The following is a 23,190-nucleotide window of genomic DNA, read 5'->3' on the forward strand; positions in this document are numbered from 1 at the left end:
ACTTACTTTAAATGCGAGTTGAAGATCATTAAAGAAGATCATAGTTGGCATACATACTTTAAAGGTGAATTGAAGATCATAAAGTCCCTTTATCAACAAGTTCCAAAAGGATTTTTTTCCTTCAAGATACTTGGAGCGATTGCAGTGCTACTGTAAAATGCCTGCCTGGGTTCTATAAAATTGGTGGCATTACACGGAGCACGTTGCTGCAGGGAACACGTCTTGCTGGGAAAAGCAAAAAAAAAAAATATTTCTTATCCTAATCCAATTTATTGCTTAAAAACTGAATCTGCACAAGCAGGATTTTTTATATTGCTTCTCCTGGTGGCACCCAAGTGCTTTGCATTCATTAGACCAGGGAAGAGCTCAGCCCTGTGGCACCGAACAGGATAAATCTAATAAAAAAAAAAAAAAAACAGAGCCATTCTGCCTTCTATATATACATTCACAGAGAAGATTATAATATCTAAGTGAAACTCATCCTGACTAAGGTTTAGAAAAGAGACAGGAATATTCACAAGACTGAACAACACTGTTTGGATGAATGCTTGATTCTTGTCTTGTACAGTTACTTGCTTTCAGAATGTGATTTCCTCTCCAGTTTCCGTTACTCTGAGGAGAGTTTTTTCAGAGCCATCATCTCCAAGTCAGAGAAAGCTCTGCAGGTCTGCTTCTTCATCAGCGCTGTGCCCATGCAGCCCGAATGCTGACAGTCTGCTTTGTATCAGGCAGGTTCTCAGTCCTGTTCCATGTTGAGAGTGCCAAGTGGAGACTCGCCCGAGTAATGCAAGACAATGGATTTTTGAAAAATTATTACAAACGCCAGAAAAACAGTGTTAAGTGGTGGGTTAATTATTTACTCTTTAAGCATAGAACTTTTCTTTGAAATATAGGAATTTTGGTTGGAACAAACATTGTATCTGCTTTTTCTAAAGTTATACTATTGCTTACAACATGCTTTGCAATCTCTAACGTTGTTTCACTCATTAAAAGGCTGGGAACTTGGAGGAGAAAGTTATTTATTTATTTTTTTTTTAATTTTTTTATTTACTTATTTATTTATTGACAGGCACAGTGGACAGTGAGAGAGAGAGAGACAGAGAGAAAGGTCTTCCCTTGCCGTTGGTTCACCCTCCAGTGGCCACCGCGGCTGGTGCGCTGCAGCCGGTGCACCGCGCTGATCCGATGGCAGGAGCCAGGTACTTCTCCTGGTCTCCCATGGGGTGCAGGGCCCAAGCACTTGGGCCATCCTCCACTGCACTCCCTGGCCACAGCAGAGAGCTGGCCTGGAAGAGGGGCAACTGGGACAGAATCCAGCGCCCCGACCAGGACTAGAACCCAGTGTGCCGGCACCACAAGGCGGAGGATTAGCCTGGTGAGCCGCGGCGCCGGCCGAGAAAGTTATTTATTAAAAGACAAGACTATCTCACCCAGGGCAGGTGGTAGTAGAAAAGGAGAGAGAATTTGCCAGACACTGTTCAGGAGTGTTGAGGTATGGTGATATTAGTAGATTCCACTATTGCAGATTACAGTACGGTTTTTAAGTTCTTTATAGACAGTGCGCCTGCTACTGCCTGCTTTGATCAAAGCTTGATTGCACCACCATTGTTACCCCACCAACCACAAAAGGAAGAATCAATGAAAAATAAGTATGTTTTAAAATAAAGGCAGGATTCTGACCCAGCAATGAAAAGGATTATGAAAAACCAGGAGAAGATGACATGAGTTACTCAAGGAATTTGTTCTGTAGCATGTAGAGTACTTATTATGTACAGTTTATAATATTTAGAGGACTTCGTCAGAGTAGATATTACCCATTGATTAACAGAGAAAATGGGGGCTTGTAACCCTGCTGTTTGCTGCATGGGGCTACAGTAGTTGGTGGTTGTGATTCTGCGAACTCTTCCAGCGCTTTGTCACTTTAAATGGGATTCTGCTTGTTAGTACTTGTGTGCGTTTTTTTGGGTTTGGATTTGATAATTTGGTGGCTTATTTTGATTATGTTCCTTTTGAAATATTTCCTAACTCTGGATTAGAAGAGAAAGGTTGGAAATGTTAACATACCTTTTCTGATAAGGAGTTCTTGAACCACAGGGACATGAACTTTGTTGTGAAATTTTACTTTGGACCACTCTTAGTGTGTTAAATAGTAAAACTGATCCTCAAAGTCTAGAGAAAGCAGGAAGTCTTGTTAATTTATGTAAACTGGATTCAGTAAAGGAATACTGACAGCTGAGGAATCTTATCACTTGTCTTCAGTTTCTTTTTATTCCGATTTTCAACGCTTCTCTGATCCCTGAGAAGGGAGTTGTAGCAGAGCCGGTTAAACTGCCACTTGCAGCACTGGCATTCCATGTGAGTGCAGGTTTGAATCCCGGCTGCTCCACTTCTGATCCATCTTCCTTCTCATATGCCTGGGAGAGCAACGAAGATGTCTCAAGTGCTTGGGTCTCTGCCCCCATGTGTGAGATCCGTATGGAGTTTCAGGCTCCTGGCTTTGGCCTGCCTCAGCCTCTGCCGCTGCGGTTGCTTGGAGTGTGAAACAGCAGATGGAAGATCTCTCTCTCTCTCTCTGTCAGTCTCTCCTCTCTGTCTGTAATTCTGCCTTTCAAATAAATAAAATAAGTCTTCTTGTAAAAATAAGGAAAAAAGAATAAGGCGGGGCCAAAGCTTAGAGTTCCTTCCTGTAGGGGGATTTGGTTTGCAGAATTCCTGGTAGCACTTCCTGCCAAGGTTAGATCATTGCTGGTGCAGTTTGCAGTGGGCAGGTTGAGACCTCAATAGGTGGTGTGAAGTGGGGCAGTCTGATTGGGGGGTCAGACTCTAGCAGTAGCTGGAAACTCTGGTAGACCCAGGAACTTGATAGGCATGGTACAGGCCAGTATTCAGAAAAGTCTGCTGACCTCAGCACCTGACAGGTAGCATTAGTAATAGAGGTAATGGATCTGCTACTCCCTGAAGATTTCTGGGAGCTAACAATGAGGTGCACACTGGTTAAACAGCTTTCCCAGGGTCACATTACTGGTAGTGTAACTTGCATCTGTGAGTCTCAAAACCTGCCCTCATTCCATCACATTTCACTTGGTGAGGGGCTTGCCGCCTGGGTGGGGTTCTGGGCTAGGGGAGCAGGAATGTTGAAGGTGCAGTAAGGTATAGAATCGGATGTCTAGGCTGTCGTTCATGTAAAGGAACCACATTTAAGAAAGAGGGAGGAAGTAGGCCAGAAAGGGATTCAGGCTTCAGCCCGTGGTGAGATAAGATCAAGGACAGTGCTGTGTGGCAGGGCCAGGGCCAACTCCAGAACTGGAGTGCATATGGGCACATCAAGGCACAGGTGCAGTCTGGGTGCGACATGGTAGCAGAGTTGGGTGGGCTTCCCGGCTGCATTTATCGGTACTAGATCCCAGCAAGTGGTGGATCTGAATCTGTGTTTGCCAAGGTCAATTTAAAGAGCGGAGGAAGAAGTCCATCTTTAGGTTTCTTAATGTTCAGCTTGTGCAGCTGAACAGGATTTGAAGTTGAACGGAAAGGAAGACAATTCTGTTTTGTTTTTTAAGATTTATTTATTTGAAAGACAGGACTACAGAGAGAGGGAGAGGGAGAACCTTCCGTCTGCCAGTTCACTCCCCAAATGTCCACAATAGCTGGGGCAGGCCAAAGCCAGGAGCCAGGAGCCTCTTCCTCCTGGTCTCCCTAGTGGGTGCACGGGCCCACGTACTTGGGCCATTTGCCACTGCTTTCCCCAACACATTATCATGGAGCTAGATTGGAAGTGGAGCATCCAGGGCTCAAATTGGTACCCATATGGGAAGCTAGTACTGCAGACAGTGGCATAATTCATTGTGCCTCAGCACTAGCCCCAGTGTAACTGGACTTAAATTAATTTCTATAGCATCAGTTTATCTGAGAAAGATAATAAAAATCTGCTTGTATTGTCTGCATTATTTTATATGAAATATTTTAAAATTTGCTATAAATTTATTTGATGAAAGGCAGAGTTACAGAGAGAGAGAGAGAGAGAGAGAGGGACAAACAGAAAGAGACCTTCCATCTGCTGGTTCACTGCCCAAATGACCACAATGGCTGGGGCTGGACTTGTCCAAAGCCAGGAGCCAGGAGCTTCTTCTGAGTCTCTCCTGCAGGTGCAGGGACACAAGCACATGGGCCATCATCTCCTGCTTTCACAGACATGTTAGCAGGGAACTGGATCAAAAATGCAGCAGCCAGGATTTGAACCAGCACCCATATGAGTTGCTGGCACCACAGGCTGTGGCTTTACCTGCCATACCACGTCACCAGTCCCAAGGGAGATGGTTCTTGTGGACATCTCCATCAGAGTTGTTATTCTTGATGATTAATTCAAAATAACAGATGTAGACAAGATATCTAAGATGGCATTGCTGTGTGTATGTGTGTGTGTAGTCGTCTTTGACGTGTACACATAGAGCTACACTTGTTTGGGTCCCTTTGCCACATTACTTAATGCTGTCTATCTTGAGATTTGGTTTCTCTGTCATTCACATTTTTTTTTGAAATGTAGCAAAGTAAAATAGGGAGTTTTCCAAGTGTATATTTTAGCATTAGCGGGACATACACATTGGAAGCCTCATGCAATGTTAGTATTAAATTATGCAGTTTAGCAGGCATAACATATATTCTAGAATGTAGTACTGCTGTGTGAGTTCCTTGAAATCCTGCTCTTTTTGTCTCTTTCTAAAATGTAAATTGACAACTAAAGTAACACTTCGTAAGCATAATGTTTTGAGGACTTATATACAATTGTTTTATGAATATTCTCTCAGGAGTCATTTTATGTGAATTTATATTTTTTATTTGGACATGATTTATTTTTTTCTCTGATATTAGACTTCAAGCACTATTTGGAAATGAAAAAGGGTAACAAGATTATTGATGTTTGGTTTACTTTGGTGACACTGATCATTCATCAGTCTTCAAGAAATGCTTATAGCCTAAAGGAATATTATTGCCAGAATTTTCTTTGAAACTTTAATCAGCAAATATTTTTCTAAGTATATAGAATGTGGTGCTTGGTACTTAAGTATACAGTATGTGAATGGAAAATGTTATGTGTGCTTGAGTTTTAGGTTCTGATGTTAATTATGAATTCAGTGGCAAAATGCTGTGTTGTATTTGCCATTGTTTTACCAATTGTAAGCTACAGTCAGAAGCTCTGTGAGTTCAAGGAAGATGGGTGCTCCCACTTCAGTGTTTACAGCAGTGACTCAACAGACAGTTGAACGGTGGCTTTCTGCATCCAAAACTGTCAGTGGTGAGGTGGTAGTTTGAGGGGTCATCATACCCTGAGAAGATTTATGAGTAAGCTTAATCTTTTCTTCCTGATCTGAACTCTACTGCTGATTCCAAGCAGTCACAAGAGAGATTGTTTCTAGCTTGTGGAACAACACAGTTCATCCAATCGTGTCATCAGTCAGCTTCCAGATACGCATCAAAGATTCTGCTTCCCTTATTGAGTGTATCTGTGATGACCCAGTCGTCTTACTTATCATTTAGTGTTTCATACATCAATCTGTAGGCTTTCTTTTGGCCTGCCCTAGACTTCAGTGGTGTTCCTTGGTCCTGCCTACCGGCTTTATTCCCTCCCTCCCTCCCTCATTGTCTTCCTCCCTCCATTCAGTCAGTCTCTCCCTTTCTCTCCCCTCTTCCTCCCTCCATTCCTTGCTTTTCTCTCTGTGTTTTTTGTTTGTACGTTAGGTTAATGCTTTTGTGTGTAATCTGCTTGGTTCGCAGCTGAGTCTGGCTGTGTGCACTTGAGTAAATCAATCCATGCTGAACATCTCTGGGCAGGACAGCTCTTCATCTTGTAGCCTTCACTTTTCTCTGTAGCTGCACTAGGCACAGCTTTGGCTTTGAGGAGACCTTTGTTTCTAAGACTGTGGGAGGCTTTTATCTTCAAGTAATATGTCTCAAGATTTGTGGCCCTTTACACACCCTGGACTACCCTGGAAAACACATTAGAAACAACCCTAAAACAAATGAATTGATTTTCCCAGTAAATGCCATGCAGTTTTAACACAAGCAAAGCATTGTACACACACTGTTAAAAGATAATTGAATCAACAGAAGGTTTCTGTTCCTACAACCTAGAGGAAATTGAATCCTAGACTAAATTTTTAAACCTAACTTCATAATATGTCCATTCATTTTTGTTTCCTTGAGAAGCATATACACACACATACACAAACAAACACATACACACAGGGTGGGGCAGGGTAGGGCTCCCCATCTACTGTTTTACTCCCAAATGCCCAAGCCAGGAACTCAATCCAGGAGTCCATGTGGGTGGCAGGGACCCAATTACTTGACCCATCAACTGCTGCCTCTCAGGGTCTCCATCAGCAAGAAGCTGGAACTGGGGGTCAAGCCAGAACTGAAACTCAGACTGTCTGATAGGAGATGCGAGCATCCCACAACTACACCAGTGTCTGTTCCTGGAATCTTGTCCATTAAGAACATTCCTGTGGTATCTGTGTAAGGTAGTCAGCATCATTGTCACTATCCTTTGCTGTGTGAGCACTGTTTAACTGGAGAAACGTGGTTTGCAAATATTTAACTGGAGAAACATCTTACTATGGAGGTTATGAATATGAACTTTGCAGTTAAATGTGCATTCAAATTCCAATGCTAGTGTTTATCACTGCTGTGGAAACTTACTGGTTCTTATGTGCAGAGGTTTCTTTGTACATAAAAAGAGGACAGTAGTATCTTTTTTGTAAAATGATTGTGAGGTTAATTGACATAAGCTACGTAAGCATATGTAATACATGCAAATCATGTGGGGTTTTCTAATTAGTTCTCATTTTATTACTGTGTACCAGGTACTTCCCTCTCCACTAAATGTTTCAAAATCTGACTGAGGTCATCAGCTGAGTTGCTGGCACTCAAACCGGTTCTTTCAGACTCAAAAGCTGTGTGCTTGCTAATACATCACTCTACGCCAACTGACAGTTGCTTCTGTCTCAGTGGAATGACTGGGCAGCTGCTGATGGTGACTGTTCATTCCAGTCCCTCCCGGGGCTTCTCTGAAGATGTTCTCCCAGAAGCCTCCCTGTGTTCATTTCCTGAAAGTCTGTGCCCATTTTGGTTCATGCTGGTTAGTGTTGTGCTCCAACTTAGCCTAAATTCTTAGCCTACAAACCTGATTTCTGCTCTGAGAAAAAGTACCATATTACTATAAAGGGAATTTATGTTAGTTTTTGTTCAATGGAAGCATAAATGTGTTGTTCATTCCTTAGGAAAGAAAAAGTGAATTTGAGAATTGTATGTAGGTCTTTTTCAGGCTAAATTTTCAGAGAAAGGAGATACTGCTATACATTTTACCAAGAGAACTACCAAGGAACATCTGCTATAATACTCAGATTGTTGCCATTTCAATCCTGTCACCATTGTCACCACCATTAATCCAGTAGTTCCGGTCCTTGAAGTGTTAAATCAGTTGTGCATTATGTCTGAAGTAAGTTGTTGCCAAAATGGAGTAGTCACACTTTCAAATGATCCACTTTTTACAAGAAATTTATTTTTTAGAGGGTGGGTGTTTGGTCTGGCGATGCCTATATTAGAGTTTGTGTTTCAAGTCCCAGCTCCTGAGCTTCAGATCCAGTTCCTTTTTTATTACACTCAGTTGTTGGTCCCAAAATGCAGGCTACTTTACTTTATGAGATTTCATTTTTCATCTTACAGGGATATGGTATAAAGGTAATTTTGCAAAGTTCTTACCTAGTAAAGCTGCCTGACTGTATCCAGTGTTACTATGACATATTTACTCATAAGTTAACATTTCAGAAAAGAGTGACATTAACAAACATGATACAAATGGAAAGCAAACTGCTTTTTGGAGGCTGTTTGTTTATTTAATGATTCTTGTTTACTTGTTTCTTTAATTTATTTTATTTTTTTATTTTTTAACTTATATTTAATAAATATAAATTTCCAAAGTACAACTTTTGGATTATAGCGACTTTCCCCTACCCATAACCACCCTCCCACCCGCAACTATCCCATCTCCCACTCCATCTCCCATTCCATTCACATCAAGATTCATTTTCAATTCTCTTTATATACAGAAGATAAGTTTAGCATATATTAAGTAAATATTTCAACAGTTTGCACCCACACAGAAACACAAAGTGTAAAATACTGTTTGAGTACTAGTTATACCAGTGATTCACATAGTATAACACATTAAGGACAGAGATCCTACATGAGGAGTAAATGCACAGTGACTCCTGTTGTTGATTGAACAATTGATACTCTTATTTATGATGTCAATAATCACCCGAGGCTCTTGTCATGAGTTGCCAAGACTAAGGAAGCCTCTTGAGTTTGCCAACTCTGATCTGATTTAGACAAGGTCATAGTCAGAGTGGAAGTTCTCTCCTCCCTTCAGAGAAAGGTACCTCCTTTAATGATGCCTGTTCTTTCTGCTGGGATCTCACTCACAGAGATCTTTCATTTAGGTTTTTTTTTTTTTTTTTTTTTGGCCACAGTGCCTTGGCTTTCCATGCCTGAAATACTCTCATGGGCTTTTTAGCCAGATCCAAATGCCATAAGGGCTGATTCTGAGGCCAGAGTGCTGCTTAGGACATCTGGCATTCTATGAGTCTGCTGTGTATCCCACTTCCCATGTTGGATTGTTCTTTTTTAATTCTATTTTTATTTTTTTATTTATTTTTTATTTAGTAAATATGAAATTTCCAAAGTACAGTTAATAGATTACAATGGCTTCCCCCCCATTTCCCTCCCACTCACACCCCTCCCATCTCCCACTCCCTCTCCCATTCTATTCACATCAATTCATTTTCAATTATCTTTATATACAGAAGATCGATTTAGTATATATTAAGTAAAGATTTCATCAGTTTGCACCCACACAGAAACACAAAGTGTAAAATACTGTTTCAGTACTAGTTATAGCATTACTTCACATTGGACAATACACTAAGGACAGATCCCACATGAGAAGTAAGTACACAGTGACTCCTGTTGTTGACTTAACAATTTGACACTTTTGTTTATGGCATCAGTAATCTCCCTAGGCTCTAGTCATGAGTTGCCAAGGCTATGGAAGCACCGCGCTGATCCAATGGCAGGAGCCAGGTGCTTATCCTGGTCTCCCATGGGGTGCAGGGCCCAAGTACTTGGGCCATCCTCCACTGCACTCCCTGGCCACAGCAGAGAGCTGGCCTGGAAGAAGGGCAACCGGGACAGAATCCGGTGCCCCGACCGGGACTAGAACCCAGTGTGCCGGTGCTGCAAGGCGGAGGATTAGCTCAGTGAGCCGCAGCGCCGACCAGTTCTGGAAGTTTTAACCAGAGCTATTAGGCAAGAAATAGAAATTAAAGGGATACAAATTGGGAAGGAAGAACTGAAGCTATCCCTCTTTGTAGATGATATGATTCTTTATTTAGGGGATCCAAATAACTATACTAAGAGACTATTGGAACTCATAGAAGAGTTTGGCAAAGTAGCAGGATATAAAATCAATGCACAAAAATCAACAGCCTTTGTATACACAGGCAATGCCATGGCTGAGGAAATACAAAGATATTTCAGCTCATCTCTCAGTACATGTTAAGTGTATTCTCTGATGCTGTGGTTTCAAGTTCATGATTTTTATTCACTTGTTTTACTAGTAAAATATGAAATACATAAATACATAAATTATACCTAAAGTCCAACTTGTTTAAAATACTAGGATTTTTCTAAATGGTTTAAACCACTAATTTTCCCCCAGTGTTGGGTGTTAACAGCCAGGAGAAGAGACAGATTTTTCCCAGCAATGCAAATATGCAAACATCAAATAATGTCATACTCCCTATCAGCAGAGGAAAATACAAAACCACATGACCACCTTTCTGTAAACATACTTTCATGATAAACACAATCAACAAACTAGGACTAGAAGGGGGCTTTGCAGCCTTATGGAAAGAATTGAAAAACCCACTGCTAACATTATATTAATGATAAAAAGCTGGGTGCTTTCCTCCTGAGCTGAAAAGTAAGATTAGGATTCTGCTGTTACCACATCTATTTAACTTTGAACTAGAGATTATGACCAGGAGGGTAAGTCCAAAAACTAAAGTTTGAATGTATAGACTAGAAGGGAAGATGTGAAATCTGTCTAAGATTACATGCTCTTATATAAGAAAATTCTAATGTGTTCCAACTAATAAGTCAGTGCATCAGGCACACAAGACAGAATTGAATAATAAAAATCATTCCTTTCTATATGCACTTCTGAGGAACAACCTAAAAATGAAATTAAGAAGGCAGTGCCATTTTCTGAGAACTCAAAACTATATCCTGAAAAATGTTGAAAGAATGTGTATTATCTAAAAAGAAAACCAGGTTCATGGATTAGAAGATTCATCATCTTTAAAATGTCTGTACTCCCACTAATGATTCAATAATTCTAAGAGAGTTCTATCAAAATCTGAAAACCCATTTTTAATAAACTTAAAAAAATGCATGTGGAAATGCCTATGGAATTTAAGAAACCCAGAAGACCCAAAGATTTCATGGGGAAAAAAAGATGCACATTTTTAACTTTTAAAACTTATTACAAAGCAATAGTAATTAAAATAGTGTGATACTGGCATAAAGGTGAATATATTGATCAGTGAAACAGAATCAGTATTCCAGAAAAATACCCATGTGCCTCAGGCTAACTGATCTCAAAGAGAGTACTGCTCCAGTTTGGATGTTTGTGTTTGAAAGGCAGTGTGTGTCGGGGGGGAATCTTCCATCCATTGGTTCACTCCCCAAACACCTGGATCCAGGAGGTGGGTGCAGGGGCCCAACCACTTCGGCCGTCCTCTGCTGCTTTCCCTGGCTATTAGCAGGGAGTTGGATCAGAAGTGGAGCAGCTGGGATTTGAACTGATGCCAGTATGGGATGCCGGCATTGCAGGCAGTGGTTTAACCTACAACGCCAGCCCCTTTGATAAGGGTTGTCAAAGCCAAGCTCCAGTTGAAGTTTTATTGCTGATGGTAGTCTTGAGAAGTGATGGCTCCAGTTGAGGACATGTGCGGGCTGGAGGCTCCACCCTCTTGAAGGGAGGAACATAGCTCCAGGTAGACACTGGGTTAGCTGTTTGGAGAGCAGGTGGTTACAAAGTGAGAGTCCACCTCAATTTCTCTCCTCCACTTTCCCTTCCATATGCCATAAGGTGATGCAGCAGAAGGCCCCCACCAGATGTGGCCACCTGATCTAGGACATCCAGTCCTCCAGGACTGTGAGCTAAGATGAACCTCTTTCCTTTTTAAGTTGCCTGGTCCTGAGAGTCTGTTACATCAACAGAAAATATACTAAGAAGAAGGCAGAGAGGAATTACATGGGGGGAAGAAATATCTTTTCAACAAGCGGTGCTGCACGCACCGTAGAGCCACATGAAGAGAAATTAAGTTTTCTCCTCGTTCCTAGCATATGCAAATATTAACTCATAGTGGGTCAAAGACTTAAATGTAAGAGCCAAAAGGATGAAATTCTTAGCCGAAAACAAAAGAATGCATCTTTATGACCTTGAATTTGACAGCTGATCCTTGAGGGTGACACCAAAGATGCACGTAGGAAAAGGAAAAACAGATAAATTAGACTTCATGAAAAGAAAAACCTTTTGTGATTCAAAAGATACTATCAGGAGAGCGAAAAGTGCCCCCAAATAGGAGAAATATTGGCAAATTATACATCTCATAGGGACTAGAATAAAGCTAATGTATACAGAACATTATAACCCAAATAATTCAATTTTATAATTAGGCAAAGGAGCTCATTATGTGTTTCTCCCAAGAAGATACACAAATAGGCAGATGAAAAGATTCTTGACACACTTAGGTATCTGGAAATACAAATCAAAACTATAATGAGATAGCAATTCAGACTCCTTAAGATGGCTGTAATCAGGGGCTACCTGCAGTGCCAGCATCCCATATGGGCACCGGTTCAAGTCTCGGCTGTTCCACTTCTGTTCCTGCTCTCTTCTGTGGCCTCAGAAGGCAGTGGAAGATGGCCCAAGTGCTTGGGTCCCGGCACCCATGTGGGAGACTCGGAATAATCTGGCTTTGGATCGGCCCAGCTCTAGCCATTGTGGCCATTTGAGGAGTGAACCAGTGGATGGAAGACCTGTTTCTCTTCTCTCCTCTCTATCTTCCTCTTTCTAACTGCCTTTCAAATAACAGGTATGGGTGAGAATGTGGAGAAATCAGAACTCTCATAACGTTATGAGTTGGAATGTACAATAGTGCAGCAAGTTTGGAAAACACTTAGTTCCTCAAATGGCTAAACACAGAGTTAGAATATTATTCAGAAATTCCACCACTATGTAAATACCCATGAGAAATAAAAACATACTATCACAGAAACTTGTACATTAATCTTTATAGCAGCATAAAACCCCAAATATGGAAATGGCCCAAACATCCATTGACTGGTAAGTAGGTAAACAAAGTGTGGTGGCCATACAGTGGGGGTCTTGCACCACAGTGAGTAGCAGTAGAGCCCCAGTACTTGATGTTGTGTACGTGAGCCTTTGACACCACTATGCTGTGTTGCAGGAGGCTCATCTGGGAAAGAAAAAAAATGAGATGGATGCAGTTTACATAAAGTGTCCAGAACAGGCTGCTCATTAGATACAGAACATGGACTATTTTTGATGAGAGATGGGGTGCATGACAAGGGCTGGGGAGCAGCTAATGAGTGTGGGTTTCCTTTTGAGGTGATAAAAAATTATAAAATTGACTTTCATGGCAGTCACACATAGCTGTGACTGTACAGTTGTTTCACAACTGATGATGAGTTGTCAGTAAGTTCAGTGTAAGCTGAAAATACTGTAAGCTAAAAAAGGCAGTTACTACCAGTAAACCTTCCAACTCTTATTATTTCACTCTGCAGTGCACTGTGGGTACTGAATCTACCCATGATTCTGCGCTCTCTGAAAGTGCTGCCCAGCTGCTGGAAAGATTATTCTGTCACATTTTAATAGTCCAGGGAGGACCAAAATAAAGAATTTGAAGTGCAGTGTCTAATAAACGTATTTCACATTTGCACCATCATAAAATCAAAACATGATATCAAGTCACCATTAAGTAGGAGACCATCCATAGCAAAAACCACAGTATTGTACATTGTAAGTGAGTGATTTGTAAGTTACGTCAATAAGCTCTTAAGGGGAATCTAATCAAATGTGATTTTTCTTACAAGGGCAGAGTAAAGCAAATCAGGTTTGTCTGATAATACTCTGGCTTTAAAATATTACAGAACCCTTAAGTAATTGAGAGTGAGGGTTATTGAATCTGACTGCCTGGATCCCTATTCCAGTTTTACCAGTTATGACTTTGTGCAGTGTGCAGAAGTGCTTTCATTTGAAGATGGATGAGATGAAAGTATGCATGTCACAGGTTGTTGCAGAATTTAAAGGAACTACAAAGTTAGGTGTTGATTACTTGTTAGATTCCAGGTTCTTAAAATTGTTGTTGGCGGCTGACACTGCGACTCACTAGGCTAATCCTCTGCCTTGCCGCACCGGCACACTGGGTTCTAGTCCCGGTCAGGGCACTGGATTCTGTCCCGGTTGCCCCTCTTCCAGGCCAGCTCTCTGCTGTGGCCAGGGAGTGCAGTGGAGGATGGCCCAAGTGCTTGGGCTCTGCACCCCATGGGAGACCAGGATAAGCACCTGGCTCCTGCCATTGGATCAGTGCGGTGCGCCAGCCGCAGTGTGCCGGCCGCGGAGGCCATTGGAGGGTGAACCAACGGCAAAAGGAAGACCTTTCTCTCTGTCTCTCTCTCTCACTGTCCACTCTGCCTGTAAAAAAAAAAAATTGTTGTTGGCGTTATCTAGGCTTCTGTGTTGTCAGCTGAGTACAAGTTCATTTTTCACAGGCAGGATTAACGATACAGAGGACGTCTCCAGACGTAGCCCCAATTGTTGAATTGTTAAATATTGTGATGTAGGACACACAGAGCTACAAGGCTGGGAGCTTGAAGCAGCCAGGGTAGGAACCATTGTAGGGGGTGATTTGGTACTGGTGAGGCATTAGCTGGAGCAGAACAAAGTGAATTTCACAACAGGTGGCAGCTGGAGAGGCAGAGCAGGGGGGAATGTGTCATTCCTGGTTCGTAAAGAGACTGGTCTGGGGAAGACGTTGGAAAGAGCAGGCAGCATCTTTGGAAGGGTGGGCTGGGGCCTGCTCTGTGTAAGTTCGGATGTGCAAGTTCACTGGGCTGATAAAGGTATTTTCTTTTTTTTAACTTTTATTTAATGAATATAAATTTCCAAAGTACAGCTTATGGATTACAATGACTTCCCCCCAATAACGTCCCTCCCACCCGCAACCCTCCCCTTTCCCACTCCCTCTCCCCTTCCATTCACATCAAGATCCACTTTCAATTCTCTTTATAAAGGTATTTTCTTTTAAGTCAAGGTTTCCGGAGTGAAATAGAATTATTTGCTATTACTGCCACCATTAAACAAACAAAAAGTTGTATTTAATAACTGTTTAGTCCACTAGTGGTATTTTTTATTTCTTACTCTGGTAGACGTTTGAAAAGTGGCAAAGTCCCTCCTGTAGCTGGAAATGTCGAAGGAAAATTGCACTGGCCATGTTAAAAAGGCAAGCAAGGAATTATTCATCACGATTAATACAGCAGCCAAAGCCATTACATTAAAGTTCAAGAACTGAACTGAACTACTCTGACAAAGGCCTCGAGTGTTTTAAGTTCCAGGGTGAACCAAGGGGAAAGCACTGGAGGCCAGGCCATGAGTAGAAAGAGTGCCCGGGGGATTAGGGTGTGTTTGCTGACTGGCTTATGGAAGGTGGAGCCCTAACTTCTCAGCTTTCCTGGCTGATTGCATTGCTAAGGAATGTCTCCTGGGTTCTTAAAGATTGATATCTCAAAGGGCCAATCAAAGCATTTAGAATGGCACATTTTCCAAAGTAAGTGCTCTAAGAGACAGGAGGTGAGGAGCCTGTAGCCAGCAAGAGAACTTGTTTAGATGAATCAAGCTGAGGATAACATTCAGGATAGGTTGGTCGGAAGCCAGTCGTTTCCAGTGCTTTTCACGTGGAATAAGCCTTTGGGTGCAGACAAGCCTTTGGGAATATAAATACATGTGTACAGTGCATTGTTTGTAGGACAGAAGTATTCAGCTTACTCAGTATTTATTCCGTATGCATGTTTTAAACCAAGGGAATGTCTCTGTTTTGTTTCTCTTTGGATCTCAACTATTCATTTTTTTCCCTTATCAGAAAGAACTATACCCTGAGGCTTTCTTTCTTCAGGAGTTGTTTTAATCTACACTGGAGCTTTTTTTTTTTTTTTTTTTTTTTTTTGCTATTGCAAGTCCCATTTAACTTTCCATTTTTACTTGAGAAACTGAATGGAGGTTCAGGCTGCTTTTCTGTTGGTAATTGCACAAGTGTGTGAATTTCAGTGGTTTGAATGGTCACACACCTATTATATTCTCTCTCAGTATCATCTCTGTCCTACATCTTGTAAGCATTTTGGAAATTAACAACTTTGTGGACAACCCAGACAATAATAGTGGTGGTTGTTAAACTTGCAGTTCTGTAGTACCTGAATATTTTTAATTATTTTCATACACATAATCTCACTGTGTTCACCCAGTCAACACAGTGGTGGTGTTTATTCTAGAGATTTTGTTGTGCAAATGGGGAAACTTGACTCTGGGCCTATGGTTCCTCTGCTTAATGTCTAGATACAGTCCCTGGCTTATTTGTCAGACCTGGATATGCAATCAGATTGAATTTGAAAATCATTATACTAGTCTTTTCTCTCAGCTCTAAATTGGTATATTTCTCAAATATTACACTTATATTTGTAATACAGCTTTAGGATGACCTCATAATTTTTGAAACCTGTTGAATCAGTTGGATCTTAAGAACTGAGGCATACGGGGCCAGCGCTGTGGCAGAGCGGGTTATTGCCCTGGCCTGAGGCACTGGCATCCCATGTGGGCACCTGTTCAAGTCCCGGCTACTCTTCTTCTGATCCAGCTTTCTGCTATGGCCTGAGAAGGCGGTAGAAGATGTCCCAAGTCCTTGGGCCCCTGCACCCTTGTGGGAAACCTGGAGGAAGTTCCTGGCTCCTGGCTTCAGATTGGCACAGCTTCTGCTGTTGGAGCCGATTGGGGAGTGAACCATCAGATGGAAGACCTCTCTCTCTCTGTCTCTACCTCTGTCTGTAACTCTGCCTCTCAAATAAATGAATCTTAAAAAGAAAAAGAACTGAGGCATAAAGATTCTAGCTAAAGGTCCAATATATTTTAAGAAAAAAGATTAGAGTAAGATTAGCCCCTTCCCTGGTACCAGGGACCCATGACGCCCAGCCCCTTCCTTGGCACCTGGGACCCAGGACACCCAGCTCCTCCCTAGCACTTGGGACCCCCAACCCCCTCCCTGGCAACAGTGACCCCCGACGCGTGGCCCTTACTGTCACTTGGGACTCCTGATGTCCAGCCCCCTCCCTGGCACCCCAGCTCCCTGCCCCTTCCCCAATGCCCTGCCCCTTCCCTGGTACCCAGGACCCTGGAAGTCTGGCCCCTCCCTGTCACTCGGGACCCCTGACACCAGGCCTCTACCCTGGTACCTGGGACCCCTGACACCCGGCCCCTCTCTGTCACTCAGGACCCCAGATGCATGCCCCCTCCCTGACACCCTGGACCCCCGACGCCAGGCTCCCTATCCTGGACACCTGACCCCCTCCTTGACTCCCAGGACCAGTGACTCTGGGCCTCTTCCCTAGCACCCGGGAACGTGGACGCCCAACTCCTCCCTGGCACCTGGGACTTCGAACCCCTCCCTTGCACCCAGAACCTCGATGCCTGGCCCCCACCCTGGCACCCTGGACCCCTGATGCCCAGCCCCTACCCTGGTACCCAGAACCCCCAACTCCCTCCTGGGACCCGGGATCCCCAAAGCCTGGCCCCTTACTTGACACCCAGGATCCTCGATGCCTGGCCCCTCCCTGGCACCATGGATCCCCGATGCCCAGCTCCCTTCTGGACCCTGGAATCCGGACACTTGGCCCCCACCTTGACAACAGTGACTGCCGATGTCCAGCCTCCTCTCTGGTGCCCAGGACCCCCGACACCTGGCCCCCTCCCTGGCACCTGTGACCCCCGACACCCGGCCCTCCCTGTAACTCGGAACTCCTGACATCTGGCACCCTCCTTGGAACCGCGGATCCCCAACACCCTGCCCCTTCCCTGACGCCCAGCCCCTTCCCTGGTACCAGGACCCCCGATGTCCGGCCCCTCCCTGTCTCTTGCGACCCCTGGCGCCAGGCCTCCACGCTGGTACCTGGGACCCCTGATGCCTGGCCACTCTCTGTCACTGGGGACCCCAGCTACCTGGCCCCTTCCCTGGTACAAGGGACCCCTGATGCCTGGCCCCCTCCCTGGCACCCTGGATCCCCGACACCTGGCCCCTTCCCCGTTGCCCAGCTGCTTTTCTGGTACCCAGGACCCACAGAGTCCAGCCCCTCACAGTCACTTGGGATCCCAGCCGCCCGGCCCCCTCCCTGGTACATGGGACCCCTGACGCCCGACCCCCTCCCTGGCACCCAGGACCCCTGATTCCCGGTTCTGCAGTCACACCTCCGTGCAAAGGAGGCAGTGGCAGTGAAATGAAAGGACACTGGACAAGGAGCAGAAGACCAAGGTCAAGCCCCACCTTACCTTAGCTGACCAGCCGCATGCTTGAGAAGCTCCCTGCCACCCCTTCTCCTCCTCCTCTGTTCCATCCGCACCTGCTGAGATCCGATTCCATCCTCAGCTGGATGCCTTCAGTTCTATGAACTGTCATGTGCCACCTGAGTCTCCAGTAAAAACAAAAACAGGCAACAACAACAACAGCAACAACAAAGAAAGAGCCGGGACAACAGAAGAAAGACTACGCTGGGGATACCCTAGGACTTGGCCCAGCTCCAGCTCTGGGGCTTAGCAGGGACCATAATCAGCCACTGTCTGTGCTGCCCCTGGCACCTGGACCCCAGACATCTGGCCCCCTCCCTGGTACCTGGGACCCCTGATGTTCGGCCCCTTCCCTGGCACCCAGGATCCTGACATCTGGTCCCCTCTCTGGCACCTGGGACCCCCGACGCCTGGCCCTCTCTCTGGCACCCTGGATCCCCGACGCCCGGCCCCTCTCTGGCATCCCAGACCCCCAACGCCCAGCCCCTTTCCTGGTACCTGGGAGCCCCATTGTCTGGCTTCCTGGGCCCCGGGATCCCTAAAGCTTGGCCCCCTCCTTGACACCCGGGACCCCTGACTCCCGGCCTCCTCCCTGGCAACCGGGACCCCAACACCCAGCCTCTTCCCTGGCACCCAGGACCCTTGATCCCAGCCCCTCCCTAGCACCAGGACCCCACCATCCGACCCCTCCCTGGCACCTGGGACCCCCGACCACCTCTCTGGCAACCGTGACAGCGGATGTCCTGTCCCTTCCTGTCACTTGGGACCCCAGACACCCGGCCCACATCCATGGTATCTGGGACCCCTGATGCCCGGCCCCTTCCCGGACATCCGGGATCCCGATGTCGGGCCCCTTCCTTGACACCCGGGACACCTGCTGCCTATACCCTCCTTGGCACCCCAGACCCCCGAAGCCCGGTATCCTCTGTGGCACCCCAGACCCCCAATGCCCAACCCCTTGCATGGTACCTAGGAACCCCATCGCCCGGCTCCCTACTGGGCCTTGGGATCCCAGACTCCTGGCCCCCTCCTTGACACCAGGAACCCCTGACACCCAGCCTCTTCCCTGGTACCCAGGACCCTGACGCCCAGCCACTTTCCTGGCACTCGTGGCCCTGGACACCCAGCTCTTCCCTGGCACCCAGGACCCCTATATCCTCCCTGGCACCCATGACCCCCAACGCCTGGCCATTCCTGTCAACGGGACTCCCAACGTCTGACCCCGCCATGGCACTCTGGATCCCCAACACCTGGCCCCTTCCCAAATGCCCAGCCCCTTCCCTGGTACCCAAGACCCTCAAAGTCCAGCCCCTCCCTGTCACTCGGGACCCTTGACGCTCAGCCTCCTCCCTGGTACCTGGGACCCCTGACGCCGGCTTCCTCCCTAGTACCCTGGACACCAGACACCCAGCACCTACCCTGTACCCAGAACCCCAATTGCCCGGCTCCGTCCTGGGCCCCAGATTCTCTGATGACAGGCCCCCTACCTGGCACCCTGGACCCCCGACCTGAGGCCCCTTCCTGGGCCCCTGGATCCCAATGCTGGGCCCCCTCCTTGACACCCATGACCCCGGATGTCTGGCCTCCTCCCTTGCACCCAGGATCCTCGCCACCTGGGCCCCTCCCTGGCACCCATGAACCCTCCTGCCCAGCCCCTTCCCTGCCACCCATGACCCCCAACAACTGGCACCCTCCCTCGCAGCCTGGACCCCAAAGGCCTGGCCCCTTCCCCAACGCCCAGCCCCCTCCAGAGCACCCGGGTCCTCTGACACCTGGCCCACTCCCTGGCTCCCAGGACTCCAGACGCATGGCCACCTCCCTGGCACACCTGACCAAAGATGACTGGGCCCCTCCCTGGCACCCCAGACCCCCAAAGCTGAGCCCCTACCCTGGTACCTGGGACCCCCATTTCCCTGCTCCCTCCTGGGACCAGGGAACCAGGACTCCTGGCCCCCTTCTTGACACCAGGAACCCCTGATGCCCGGCCTCCTCCCTGGCACCCGGGACCCCGACGTCTGGCCTATCCATGGCACCAGGGACCCTGGATGGCAAGCTCCTCCCTGGAACCCCAGACCCCCAATGCCTGGCTCCCTCCTGGGACTCAGGATACCCAACACCTGGCTCCCTCCTTGACACCCAGAACTGCTGACACCCAGCTCCTCCTTGGCACCCTGCACCCCCTATGCCCAGCCCCTACCCTGGTATCTGGGACCCTCTTCACCCAGCTCCATCCTGGGCCCCAGGATCCCCGACAGCAGGCCCCCTCCCTGGCACCCGGACCCCTGACACCTGGACCCCTCCCAGGCAGCATGCACCCCCGATGCCTGGCCCCATCCCAGGCACCCTGGACTCTCGACGTTGGCACCTCTCTGTCATTCAGGACTGCAGACACACGGCCCCTCCCTGTCACTCAGGACCCCTGATGCCTGGCCTCCTCCCTGGTACATGGGACCCCTGACGCCCAGCCCCTCTCTGTCACTCTGGACTCCAGCCGCCCAGCCCCCTCCCTGGCACCCGGACCCCTGATGCCCAGCTCCCTCCTGGGCCCCGGGATGCCCGAAGCCTGGCCCCCTCCTTGTCACCCTAGACTTCTGACACCCAGCCTCCTCCCTGGCACCCTGGGCCACGACGCCCAGCCCCAACCCTAGTACCTGGGACCCACTTCTCCTGGCACCCTCCGGGCCCCAGGATCCCCGACACCTGGCCCCCTTCTTGACACCTGTGACCCCGGATGTCCAGCCTCCTCCCTGGCACCTAGGTCCCCTGCCAACTGGCCCCTTCCCTGGTTCCCAGGACCCTCAACGTCCAACCCCCCCTTGGCACCTGGGACCCCCGACACCTGGCCCCCTCCCTGGCACCCCGGACCCTTGAGGCCCGGTCCCTCCCCTGACACCCAGCCCCCTCCCGGGCACCCAGGACCCCTGACACCTGGCCCCTCCCTGTCACTCGGGACCCCAGACACCCAGCCCCCTCCCTGGCACCCGGACCCCAACGCCTGACACTGGGGTGTTTTTGCTTTTTTTTTTTTTCAACATCCAAGTACAAATTTTATTTAACAAAAAAAGAAAGCGTGATTCTTCCAGAATAAAAACTGGAACACCTGTGGAGCTTGCACAGCAGCCTTCTTACTAGAGGAGTAGTCAGGAGAGGAGGAAAAAGAACAAAAGGAAAAACTAAGGTGTAAAGATCAATTTCTAAGCAATAAAAGCTCAGTATATTGGAGATCTTTATTTAGAGAGAATCCATAACATCTAAAAGTAAAAACTGAAAAATGAATTGAATGAGATTTCAGGAAAGATCGATATTTTTAAAATCCACTAGCTTACCAAGCACCGGCGAGAAACAAATAAAAGATATTAAAGGTCAGTAGGCAGAGTGGACAACATATATTGACAGGAGGGAAAAAAAGGCTTCAATTATGTGATGCCTTTAAGCATTCTTCAAATCACTATTAAAACATGATTCAAATGGCCCAACAGAAAAATGAGCAGAAATACGAAGAAAAAGAGAAAGCCCCTAAGCCAAGAAGCAGAATTTTAACTCACCTGAAGCAGGTGACCGGCAGCTGCAGCCAGGATCCACCTGCAAGAAGCACTGGGCAATCCCAAGGCGACCCCAGCGGGTGGCAGGTGCACCATGGGGCAAGGAGCCTAGGAGGAGGGCAGGGGGCCACTTCCCACCTCACCTGATTCACTTGGAGCACAAACCTGTTAGGGAGCCACGCCTTGGAGGATGCTGATTGGCTGCGTCTTTTGTGACGCTGTGTGCACCCCCGTCCAATCAGGCACGGTGATGTCATCACGCGGGATCTTGACGCCACAGTGGTCTTAGAGTTCCTCTGTGGAGCGAGGTCCCAGGAGAGGGCTGCTCTGCCTAGAAGCTCCAGAGCCCAGTGGGGGTCTGTGCTCTCCACGTTCGCACGCTGGGGGTCGCCTGGCACCTAAGAGCTGAGGACTTCAAATTGGTGAGTCCCCACAGGGGGAAAGCAGAACCGGTGGAAGCTGCCTGGGACCCCTGACCCCTTCCCTGACACCCGGGACCCCGGACGTCCGGCCCCTTCCCTGACGCCCAGCCACTTCTCTGGCACCCGGGACCCCCGAGGACAGCCCTTCCCTGGAATCCAGGACCCCCTTTGCCCGGCCACAACCTGGTACCTGGGACCCCCATCGCCCGGCTCCCTCCTGGGCCCCGTGATCCCCAACGCCTTGCCCCGCTCTGGCACCCAGAACCCCCGACGCCCAGCTCCCTCCTGGGCCCTGGTATCCCCTACGCCTAGCCCCCTCCTTGAAACCCGTGACCCCCGATGTCTGGCCTCCTCCCTGGCACACAGGAACCCTGCAGCCTGGCCCCTTCAAAGGCACCCAGGACCCTCGATATCTGGCCCCGTCCCTGGCACCTGGACCCCAACGCCCGACCCCTCCCTGGCACCCGGGACCCCGACCACCTCCCTGGCAACTGTGACACCCAATGGCCGGCCCTTGCCTGTCACTTGGGACGCCAGACACCTGGCCCCTTCCCTGGTACCAGGGACCCGTGATGCCCGGCCCCTTCCCTGGCACCCAGGACCCAGGACACCCAGTTCCTCCCTAGCGTGAGAGACCCCAACCCCCTCCCTGGCAACAGTGACCCACGATGCTCGGGCCTTGTCACTTGGGACTCCCGGCGTCCTGCCCTCCCTGGCACCCCAGATCCCCCACATCCAGCCCCTTCCCCAATGCCCTGCCCCTTCCCTGTTACCCAGGACCCGGACCTCTGACCCCTCCTTGTCACTCAGGACCCCTGATGCCAGGCCTTCACCCTGGTACCTGGGACCCCTGACACCCAGCCCCTCTCTGTCACTCGGGACCCCAGATGCCCAGCCCCATCCCTGCTACCCGGGACCCCTGACACCGGTTCCATCCCTGGCACTTGGGACTGAAGCCTGGCCCCCTCCCTGACACCCTGGACCCCCAACACCGGGCTCCCGATCCTGGACGCCTGGCCCCCTCCTTGACTCCCAGGACCAATGATGCCGGGCCTCTTCCCTGGCACCCAGGAACCCAGACGCCCAGCTCCTCCCTGGCACCCGGGACTCTCAAACCCCTACCTGGCACCTGGGAATCTCCATGCTTGGCCCCCACCCTGGCACCCTGGACCCCCAATTAATGGCTCTCTCCTGGGCCCTGGGATCCAGGACGCCTGGCCCCCTCCTTGACACCCTGGACGCCTGAAGCCAGGCCTCCTCCCTGGCACCCCAGACCCCCGATGCCCAGCCCCTACCCTGGTACCTGGAACCCCCAACACCTGGCTCCCTCCTGGGCCCTGGGATCCCCAAAGCTTGGCCCCCTACTTGACACCCAGGATCCTCGATGCCTGGCCCCCTCTCTGGCACCTGTGACCCCAGACACCTGGCCCTCCCTGTCACTCGGGACTCCTGACATCCAGCACCCTCCCTGGAACCGCGG

General features: G+C 48.2%; 2 long non-coding RNA genes across 3 annotated transcripts in view; both read left to right on the top strand.

Moving 5' to 3' along the window:
- Positions 1 to 23,190, top strand: part of LOC138846303 (uncharacterized) — a 145,836-nt gene that overhangs the window by 18,390 nt on the left and 104,256 nt on the right. The window lies entirely within an intron of this gene.
- LOC138847886 (uncharacterized) lies at positions 10,452 to 16,292 on the top strand. Its single transcript, XR_011385765.2, has 2 exons — positions 10,452 to 14,265; positions 14,437 to 16,292. It is a non-coding gene; the product is annotated as an uncharacterized LOC138847886 (long non-coding RNA).

Source organism: Oryctolagus cuniculus, chromosome 17, assembly GCF_051225735.1.
Source record: "Oryctolagus cuniculus isolate XC-2025 breed Fujian yellow rabbit chromosome 17, ASM5122573v1, whole genome shotgun sequence".
Lineage (NCBI taxonomy): Eukaryota > Metazoa > Chordata > Mammalia > Lagomorpha > Leporidae > Oryctolagus > Oryctolagus cuniculus.